Below are 11,914 nucleotides of genomic sequence, written 5' to 3'. Positions count from 1 at the left end.
ATTTCTTTTCCTAAGCAAATAAAGACGAAACAATCCTTGTTGATTTCAGACATACAAACAGATGCCTTCCACAGTTTTTTGTAGAAGTATCAGACACTTTTAAAGAAGGAAAAATAATTTGGAATTATTTACTTCAACTATCTCAGGAAGAACAAACATAAATATTCAGAATGTCCTTTGAACATTAATGTCAAAGCCTCCATAAACTTTAGCATGATATTTTCATATCTTAACTCTCTGGTTCACTGTGATATACTTCAGCAAGCTTTACTTTTATGTATGAATCGTTCCAATTTCTGCTTGATGATAGGGATAAATTTAGCTTATGCATTTTCTAACGTATCCTTATATTTTAATAATAGATATTATATCCTAAAAGGACTTATGAAACTGTTATTCAATAGAAATGCACATAGTTTTAATTTTAAATTTTCTAGTAGACATATTAAAAAGGCAAAAGCAAAACTAATTTTAATGTTTTATCACAATGTCCAAAATATTATTTCAATGTGAAATACATATAAAAATTATTACTGAGATATTTTACATTATCTTTTCTTAAAAATCTTTAACATCTGATGTGTATTTTGCACTCACAGCACACACACATCAATTCAGGTTATTCACATTTTAAGGGTTCAGTAGGTACTTTTGGCTAATTGCTGCCATATGGGTACTGCCCAAAGTTATAGTATTTACTATACAGACTGTCTTTTGTGTATAACCCAAACTAAACCTTAAAATTATGTAGTTAATATTCAACGAAGGTGCACTTTTTTTTCTGTTATTTTACTGTAAAATACTTTAGTGTGAGTAGCTGATGTGAGAAGTTTAGTCTTCAATAAACCATTAATTTTTACAAAACAATTGTTTAACACCTATGATGTGCCATTCTCTTGTTGAGTGTTTGAGATACAGGGATAAATAACACACCTACACCTACAAAGAAACACCCATTCTAGCAAAGAAGAAAATCCTATGCATAATATTTGTTTTGTGTGGGGAAAATGTAAGATGGCATTTAGTAAGTCATGGCTTCCAAAAAGAAAAATGAGCAGTCTAGGCCCAAGTGCTCTGGATATTCAGCAAAGAAGAGGCTCAGATTTGGCAAGACTTAGAATAATGTTTGTGAAAGCAACAGACCTTGAATGAAGACTTAAAGTATGAGTGAGATAAAGTTTGACAGAAAATTTTAACAAAACTAATAAAATCATGAAAATGAGGGCAAAATGACATGGAATAGGAACAGGAAAATGATCAAATGCCTGGAGTCGTAGGTTAATGAAAGAAAAGTATGATATAAAAAATGGTAGGGCTTGGACAAAGTAGGCATTTTTCCTTGCCTTGAATGGAAACATATTGTGGTACTGTTCATGAAAGACTATTTAGAAAATTACAATGTGGAAATTTTCATGCACTGGTTGCCTTGAATAAACCCTTGATGGAAAAATCTCATGCCAAAGGCAATATACTTTAAAGGAAATAAAAAACTTTCAGGACTGTGGAGGCAGCAGGAGGCAATTCCATATTTGTCCCATCTCCTTTAGTTTTATCTTATTGTATGAAGATAACATAGAGATATTAGAATAATTTTTCATAGTGTCAGCTCTCTAGAGGGCAAGTTGTCACTTCATACCAAGACTTGAAAAACTGTTCTTAACTTTTTGTTAAACATTTCCACTTCTTCAGGAATTTTATGATAAGAAAATAACCAGAGAGCTCCACATTGAAGAATACATAGAGATATTGACTGCATTTGTAACAATAACAAATTCTAAACAATGTCTAAGATGTAGTTATTAAATATATTTTGCTCCACTATGTGTTATTGTAAAAATAAACATAATATTTTAAAAGATTGTTGGATAACATGGGTATTTACTCATGATTTAATTCTTAACTTTTATTGAAATATAGGCACATAAAATCACACATATCATAAGGACACAACTGAAAGAATTTTTTTTGCATTGGTAAAACACTCAAGTAACCAATATGTAAATCAATACAGAAATATCAACTCACCAGATGCTCCTTTTACCCTCACTTCTACTCGCATAGATTAGGTTTTTCTTCTTTTTAAAGATTTCTAACTTAAATCATACAGAATGTCCTCTTTTGTATCTGATATTTTGCTCAATATTATGTTTGGAAGACTTAATCCAAGTGGTTTAATGTAATTTACTTTCTCAATTATCATTGCTGTGTAGTATTCCAGTATATGAACATGCAAAACTTTATTTATTCATTCTACTGTTGAAGGATTTTCAAGACGTTTTAAGTTCAAGCTATTATAAATAATGCTGTAAGGAACTTGTTTTTCAGCTATTTTATGTTTTTTTGTTTCATGAGCTATATGCATTTGTTCTATTCCTCTGGTTATTGGGCTTATGAATAGAAATGAAATTGCTAACTCATAGGATATGAAGAGATGCAACTTTTGTAGCAATCAGCAATAGTTTTCCAAAGCACTGTACCAATGTTATTCCCACCAGCAGTGCCTGAGAGTCCTGGTTGTTCCATATCCTTGATATACATTTGATATTAGCTGAAACTTTTATTTCAGTGATTTTGGTGAGTAGGAAATAGCATTGAATTTGGTCTTATTTTGAATTTCCCCTGATGGCTAATGAAGTTGGTCACCTTTTTAATAATTCTGTTAGCTGCTGTAAAATCAATCATGTGAAATCTCTGTTCAAGTTCATTGCCCATTTTTCTACTGAAGTGTCTGCTTTTCTTTTTTTTTTTTTTAATTTATATATTCTGAATATGAGTTTATTGGATACATGCATTACAATTATTTTTCTTCTTGGGTTTGTCTTTTCACTTTAATGATATTCTTTTGCATCAATTACACAGGTTTGGATGATTGAAAATACAAGACATTTGCAGGTGCTCATTTAAGCCTTTTTTTTTTTTTCCCCCTTGAGACCAGGCTGGAGTGCAGTGCCGCAAAGTCTGCTCACTGAAAGCTTCGCCTCCCAGGTTCACGCCATTCTCCTGCCCCAGCCTCCTGAGTAGCTGGGACTACAGGCACCCGCCACCACGCCCAGCTAATTCATTTAAGGCTTTAAATAAAGGTAAAGGTTATGGTAGGGTAGAGAAAGAAAGCACAGGCAGACACTGGAGTCCCAAGATGCAACTCCTCAGGATCCTTTCTGAGTCACACAGGATATAGTTTGTCTTTGGATTATAAACCCCTAATATGCTGAGGAAACGTGTGAAGTGCCAAGTTCTATCCTCAGAGGTATAAATAGCACATTGGTCAAAATACAAAGTCCTCACCTTCATGGAGCTTATTTATATTCCGGATGGTAAAAAAGAAACAAAAATATTTTTAAAAACACAAATTATCAGATAGTGATATGTACACTTGATAGAAAAAAAAATGTAAGCCACTGTGAATAGGGCATATTTGCTGTAGTGGGATGAGGTGCAAGGAATAAAAGCAAATTCTTTGATAATATGATGTTTGAATAGAGACCTTAATAAAATGACAGAACAGATAATACAGTTATACATGGGAAGACTTCTCCAGAAAGAATAATTGGAAAGTGCAAATATTCATGTAAGAGCATGCACGGATTTTTCAAGAAAAACAAGTCTGGTGAGTATAGAATGAGCTGGGGTGGGGTGAGGTTGGGGAAAGTCATAAGAGATAAGCAAGTGTGGAGAGATAGCAAAGATTTACATCATAGTAGTCAGGGTAACAGCTAATTGAGACTGAGAAATCTTTGTAGTGTAGTAAACAGAGGAGTGACATGATCAGACATATGTTTTGAAAGGAGTACTGTGGCTGCTGTTTTGAGAATAGATTTTGGGAGGGCAATGGTGGGAACAAATTATCAACCTAGGATGTTTCAGCGATATTTCTGGAGAGAGATAATAGTCTTTGAAATCTGGTAATAGTGGTACAGATACATTTTAAAGATAGGTCACTTATGGTTTAATGATTTATTAGAATCACTTAAGAGACCAATCAGTAATGACTCTTAGGTTATGCTGTGTGTCACCGTTACTGAAAGCATGGAGTTACCATGTCCTGAGATGAGAAAGATTATGGTATGAAAATCTTTTAGGAAAAATGAGCTAGTTGGTGGAAATTATGAGAGCAATTAGGGTGATGTTAAATTTGAGATGCCCTTTAGTCATCCAATTGACGGTATGAATAGAAAGTTGGACATACGAGTTTTAAGTTTATACATTTGGAAATCATTATTTACTATGTGGAATTTAAAGGTGTAAGACTTTATAAGAACACCCACAGAATGAGGAGAGACAAGAGAGAGAAGCAGTCTCTGGTCTGAATCCTGGGGCATTCTAGTTTAAAAAAATGAGTAGATAAGAAGAAACCTGCAACACTGAGAAAATCAGGAGGGAGGAGGAGGAGAAGAGAGAAAAAGAGGCAGTGTCAGCCAGGCACGGTGGCTCACGCCTGTAGTCCTAACACTTTGGGAGGCCAAGTTGGGCAGATAATGAGATCAGGAGTTCGAAACCAATCTGGCCAATATGGTGAAACCTCATCTCTACTAAAAACACAAAAATGAGCTGGGCGTGGTAGCCCGCGCTTGTAATCTCAGTTACTTGGGAGGCTGAGGAAAGAGAATTGCTTGAACCTGGGACGCAGAGGTTGCAGTGAGCCAAGATTGTGCCACTGCACGCCAGTCGGGGCGACAGAGAGAGGTTCCATCGGAAAAAAAAAAAAAGAAAGAAAGAAAACAAAAAGAGACGGTGTCGGTGTCTGTGTCTGTGTGTGACAGAAACAGAGACAGATAAAGCTAATCAAAGAAAGTATCTCAAGAAAGATGACATGACCAACTGCATGAAATGCTTTTGATAGACTGAGGAAGAGCTGGGAACTGACCATTGGCTTTGGCAACGTGAGCAGTTAGAAACATGAACTCCTTCAAATATGAGGGCAAAACATTGACTGGAATGAGTGCAAGAGAAATGGAGGAGAGGCACTGAAGACTATATAGAAACATTTCTTTTGATTTGTTTTGCTGTAAAGAGGAGCAGATCTATAGGGCAGTAACTGGAATGGATGTGGAGCCCATGAATGATACATTAGAGGGTATACAATTTTGTAGAAGAGACAGAGATAGTGTGATCAATGAAGTAAACTAGAAATATCAGTAAGCCGAGTCTCAAGAACAATTTTTTATAAACAGATAGACTTGTTTGGTTCAGTGAATCTGTTCTCACATTTAATACTGCACACTAAGGCCTGAAAACTCTTTCAAATATATGCCTGTGATTACATCTCAAGTGGCTCACAAATGCATTGCTGGCTCAGGGCAAAACCATCAAGGCAACCATAATTATTTAAAAAAAAAAAAAAGAAAGAACAATTCTGGGTGTATGTGTGCTTCCCAGCAATTTGAGTTAGAAATTAAAGTATTAACTCAAGTAGATAAAATGATATTAAATCTGTTTTTAAACTTTATTGGTCTACAGAAGTTAAATATTTGTTAAATACTCCTTCTTCAATATAATACAAATCCTTTAGGAAATGACGTCTGCCTTTGACTGAGATTTCTAAGTCTACACCAGGGCCATGTTGTAAAATGTTCTGGTAAAAACATTTTAAATTTTAGTTCACATAAGAGTCAGAAAAGTTCAAGTAATTAAGGGTGAATAATTTTTGTTATATTCTCAAAAATAGAATTTTCACTAAAGGTTCTCTAATTGACACAAGTGATCTTTTCTGCTTTAAATGCATGGAGAAAAATAGATGAAGAAAAATCTGAGAACTAGGAGGTTTAATTGAAGAGTAAAAAAGTCCTAACACTTTCTGGGAGCTAAGCTATGAGGATGCAAAGGCATAAGAATGATACAATGGACTCTGGGGACTCGGGGGAAAGGATGGAAGCGGGGTGATGGCTAAAAGACTACACACTGGGTACAGTGCACACTGCTCACGTGATGGCTGCACCAAAATCTCAGAAATGACTACTAAAGAACTTATTCATGTAACCAAACACCACCTGTTTCCCAAAAACCTACTGAAAGAAAAAAAAAAAAAGTCCTGCCAGTGTAGTTTACCAGGTAAGCTATACATGTATAAATGTAAGAAATGACCTGGATTATCTTTACACTAACCAAAATTCTGAAATTTCCTAGGTATAATTTATATAATATTAATATTTACATTAATTTAGTGCAAATTAGGACTGCCTTTTTCTTTAAATTTATAATTTTTAATAGGTAACATTTCATGCAAACATAGATATTTCTTTTTGCTTCTTTTATGTGTATTACATTTTATTACAGAGTTTTGTTTTTAATGGTGCTACATTTAATACTTTGAATAAAACATTTTATTTAAAGGATAATATGATGAAGTGTGTGAATGGCTCTGATCTCTCACATTTTTCACATCTTTGGAAGAAATGTAGTCATTAACAGGGTGATAACCACCATTCACTTGGTGAATGATTAATTCGGATTGTAAACAGAGTACCAGAAGGGAAATAAGTGAATAAAGTCATTTATAAGTATATCAAGACAGTAATTAAAAAGTGATTCCCTTATTTCTAGTCACCAACAGTTTCCGCCTAACTAAAGTAGTTCTCCATGTCCTGTATTACTTATTTTTAACATTTCTCATGGTTATTGTTTGCATACTTCAAAAAATGCAACATTGTATAAACTTCATTGGGATTATGGCATTAAATCAAATCAAAGTTGAATATATCTTGTTTACAGGACAATTCCAATGACTATAAATTTGGGGTCATATCTATAAGACTAAAAACATCCATCTATTTTTACTTTGCAATTGTTTATCCATGGAAACACACATTTTCAAAATTTAATGAAAATGTAATCTGTTTCAGGCGCTGCTCTAAGTCTTGGAGGTATAGCCAGTAACAGAACAGACACATGTCTATGCCTGCATGAAGCATATATTCTAGGGTGAGGGCTGTAGAATGAATACGGTCAAATAAGTTAAAATAAAGTATGTTATGTGTGATAAGTAGTATGGGAGGGGAGAGAAAAAAGGAGTCTCATACTGGGCACAGATGGGTATTATCTCCAGTGTGCTTAGAAACAAATGAGAAATAGACTACAGGGAATGAACAACAACCTGAGATTAGTCCTGATAGCCTCCAAATGCAGGGTAGAGGCCAGGCTGGAAGTGCTGTGGGAAAGGAAGGGGCAACTATTTTGACAGGAAGTTGCAGAGTTCCTCTCTGCCCAGAGATACAGAGGCCAGGAAGACGTTCTACTCAGAGCACAGAGAGTTTCTCAGCTCCCTCTTGACTCCTATAAGAGAAAATAAAAGGAAGGACAATACATTTTCTAGCATCCAGACTATTTTCACTTCATTTCTATAACCCATCTTTTCTACTCACTATTTTCTGTTTTATGTGTGCCTAAGAGTTTATCCCTGCCCTAAATTCTTCTGATATCATAGAGTTCTAGGGACAGATGAGCTTTGGATTTTTAGGTGAAATGTACGTAATGCAATCAAAATTCCCAGATTAAAATCTCTAAGGAGGAAATTTATCAGTCACTGAAGAAAGAAGAGTCTGAAGAATAAATCAAATGAGAAAGCATTTAGAAAACTATCAATACTGTTTATACAAAGGTGTGCTGCGGTTTTGAAAGAGATGGTGTTAGTTACACACATACAAAATATTTCCTGCTCCTCACTTTCCCGGCTCATAATACAGGTTCTAGTTTTCTATTACTGCATAGAAAACCACCTTAAAAGTTAGTTGAGTAAACCAACAACAATTTCATTATGTTTTCTTTTATGTGGGTCATACATGAGGCAGTACAGTGGGGATGGCTCATGTTGGCTCTGTGATAACTCTGTGATAAGCCTCCTCATTTGTGGTGGCTTCAGTGTTCGATTACAGATATGATGGGTTGACTGGAACCACATCTCTGAGGCCTTGGATCAGGCTGTTGGATGTGCTGTTCAGTTTTCCATGTTATGTCTGCTGGCCAGACAACCCTCTCCATGCATCTTTCCCATGTGTCTCCATTCGACTTTCTCATATCAGGGCAGTAATGGGAAAGTTAGAAATCTTACATAGCAACTGCTCTGACGAGCGCATTCCAAAAGTAGGAAGTGGAGGTTGTCAGTCTCTTAAAGTGAGGTCTGGAAATTAGTGCATATCATTTTCTTTTATTCTCTTAGTAAAACTAGTTACTGAGCCTGCCTCAATTCAAGGAGTGAGACTATAGAACCAATCTCTCAGGTAGAGGATTGACAGGGAATTTATAGCCACATGAGGACTACAATTTTTGACCCCCTAGTAATTAGGTAGGTCTTTGTGAGTAGTTCTAGTCAGAGCTGTTTGCAGAAAGCCTGTACCCCTTGCAGGCTAGGGCATTTATTCTCCATTCAATAATCTTCAAATATTTATTTCCCTTAGACACAGAACCTGATAATATTTGAGATCTTAAACTGAGTTCCATTGCAAGTGAAAAAAGATGGAGCATAGGTCCCAGCCAGGATAATATCGATGTGTGGCATGAGTGAAATATAAACCTTATTAATTTAGGGTATTAAGATTTGGAAGTTGTTTCTAAGTATACAACCTAGTCCATCTGATTGATACACAGGCTTTGCATCTGTTGTCTTGCTTATTTTCCCAAACTACTGAGACATGCTAACTGTATTATCAAGTGAGAAGTTTCAATCATTTTTACATCTGAGAACAGATTTATTCAAGGAGAATTATTACTGCTTTCTAAACACACCACATATGGCAAAACAACAAAAATGTGATGCAAATACTTATTCCACCTTCTCTTTCTTGAAGCTAAACAGAGAAAAACTGTTTCATGCAGAATTTAGTTTTCTCTGAGCAATCAAAGCATCTCAAGCAAAATTTATCTCTATTAAACTTTCCTTGTACTCTTAGCATTGCTTTATTCCTGTCAATGTCTCATAATTTATGTTTCTTCTCATTTTTTTTCTCATTTATTTCATCTACTTAAGTTTATTTATTGCAGGAATCAATTTCCAATGTTACATGTTTCAGGTTAGCTTCATATATTTTATAGGAACTACAAATGACAGGGATATTACTTCAAGTTTACATTTAAAGGTCATTTGACAAAATAAGAAGAAAAAGCTAGTCTTTATGCTTGAAGCATTTTATTTCAGAGGGAAAAAAGTGACCAATGACATTTCTTCCCATATTTTTGCAGCTGAGCTTTTTGGAGAGGATTGATGAAAACTGTATGCTCTGCTCTCTGGGTAGAAGGACCAGACAGCAACATTCATTGGGTTCACCTTTTTAAAATGTCCTAATTTGTAATCCTTAGAGCAGAGGTGAGAAACTAACAAGTAAGCCAAGACTTTAAATCCCAAATAAGGCAGAACATATCCCCAGCAAACGTTCTATATTCATGTGACAGGCAAGAGAATTTTTATGAAGAGTTATATCAGGTCAGTCAAGCATGATAAAAACAGAAACCTTGTACAAGATTATAGAATGCAAAAATTGGAATTTACAAAAGTCAATTTGCACTCAAATTATGTATTCCTTCCATAGTACTTCTGAGTGATAATCATATAGGACTTTATGGAGTTCTTATGTGATAGGAAGGTTAGGAGACCAGAAGCAGTTCATTTCATGTACGGATAGCTCTAGATATTAGAAAGTACATTATTTCATTGACATGAACTTTGCATCACTGTCAACTTGTACCCATGCATACTATTTCCAACGCTTACCGTGATATAAAACTATAGCTCTCTCATGTTTCTTTCTAACGTCTGAAATAACCAAGGCTTTGTCTATGTGGCACTAACATGTTTTCACTATGAACTATAACTCTTATATGGAAAAAGGTACTGAGTGATTCTAATGTGGACATATATGTAACCACCACACAAATCAGTAAATAGAACCCTGCCGGAAGCCAAGAGATGCACATATGCCTTTTCTCATACCACACAGTCCATCTCCTCTAGAGGTAATTATTATCCTGATGAGGTATGTAAGAATTTTCTTATTTTTTAAATAGAAATAGATTTGTATTTCCTTATATTTCTTTTCCCAAATATGTATGCATTCCTAAAAATATGCAATAGTTTTACCTGTTTTTTGAACTTCATTTTAATGGAAGTATTCCCTTTGTATTATTTTGTGTCTTGGCTTTTTCCACTCTAGTTGTAAGACTGAGCATGTTGTCTTGTAGTACCATAGTACTGTTTATTTTGGGAGCTTTTTAGTATGCTGTTGTATGAATATACTATCATGTATTTTTTCATCCCTAAAGCCAGTGAACATGCTTATACATGTGTTCTGAACATTTAGGCATATTTGTTTCTGAAGGGATCATACCCAGTAGTGTGATTTCTCTAACATATGATATATGCATCCTGAATTTTACTAGATAATGTCAAGATATTATCCAAAATAATTATTCCAAACCATACTCCCACCAGCAGCATGTGAAAATTCCTTTTGCTCCACATTCTCTCCAACATTTGTATTATTAGATGCAAAATTTATTTTTGTTTTGCATTTTATTTTTTAATTAACTATTTATTTACTTTTTACTGGGACAAGATTCATTTTTTTGCTGAATTTTTTTATATTTCATATATATATGTAAATATATACTTTAAATTCTGGGATACATGTGCAAAACGTGCAGGTTTGTTGCATAAGTATACATGTGCTATGGTGATGTGCTGCACCCATCAACCTACCTTCTAAATTGGGTATTTCTTCTAATGCTATCCCTCCCCTTGGCCCCCACCCTGCAACAGTTCCCAGTGTGTGATTTTACCCTCCTTGTGCCCATATGTTCTCATTGCTCAACTCCCACTTATGAGTGAGAACATGTGGTGTTTGGTTTTCTGTTCCTCTGTTAGTTGCTGAGAATGATGGTTTCCAGCTCCATCCATGTCCCTGCAAAGGACATGAACTCATTTTTTATGGCTGCATAGTATTGCATAGTGTATATGTGCCACATTTTCTTTATCCAGGCTAACACTGATGGGCATTTGGATTGGCTCCAAGTCTTTGCTATTGTGAACAGTGCTGCAATAAACATACGTGTGCATGTGTCTTTATAGTAGAATGATTTATAATCCTTTGTGTATATACCCAGTAATGGCATTGCTGGATCAAATGGTATTTCTGGTTCTAGATCCTTGAGGAATTGCCACACTGTCTTCCACAAGGGATGAACTAATTTACACTCCCATCAACAGTATAAAACTGTTCCCATTTCTCCACATCCTCTCCAGCATCTGTTGTTTCCCGACTTTTTAATGATCGATCACCATTTAACTGGTGTGAGATGGTATCTCATTGTGATTTTGATTTGAATTTCTCCAGTGATGATGAGCTTTTTTTCATATGTTTGTTGGCTGCATAAGTGTCTTGTTTTGAGAAGTGTCTGTTTATATTTTTTGCCCACTGTTTGATGGGGTTGTTTTTTCTTGTGAATTTGTTTATGTTCCTTATAGATTCTGGTTACTAGCTCTTTGTCAGATGTATAGATTGAAAAAATTTTCTCCCATTCTGTTGGTTGCCTGTTCATTGATGATACTTTCTTTTGCTGTGCAGGAGCTCTTTAGTTTAATTAGATATCATTTGTCAATTTTGGCTTTTGTTGCCATTGCTTTTAGTGTTTTAGTCATGAAGTCTTTGCTCATACCTATGTCCTGAATGGTATTGCCTAGGTTTTCTTCTAGAGTTTTTATGGCTTAGGTCTTACATTTAAATCTTTAATCCATCTTGAGTTAATTTTTGTATAAGGTGTAAGGAAGGGGTCCAGTTTCAGTTTTCTGCATATGACTAGCCAGTTTTCCCAACACCATTTATTAAATAGGGAATCCTTTCCCCATTTCTTGCTTTTGTCAGGTTTGTCAAACATCAGATGATTGTAGACGTGTGGTGTTATCTCTGAATCCTCTGTTCTGTTCCAGTTG

The sequence above is a fragment of the Macaca fascicularis genome, chromosome 13 (genome assembly GCF_037993035.2).
Source record: "Macaca fascicularis isolate 582-1 chromosome 13, T2T-MFA8v1.1".
NCBI classification, from domain to species: Eukaryota; Metazoa; Chordata; class Mammalia; order Primates; family Cercopithecidae; genus Macaca; species Macaca fascicularis.
The sequence above is the reverse complement of the archived record's forward strand: the minus strand, read 5'-3'. Positions refer to the sequence as shown.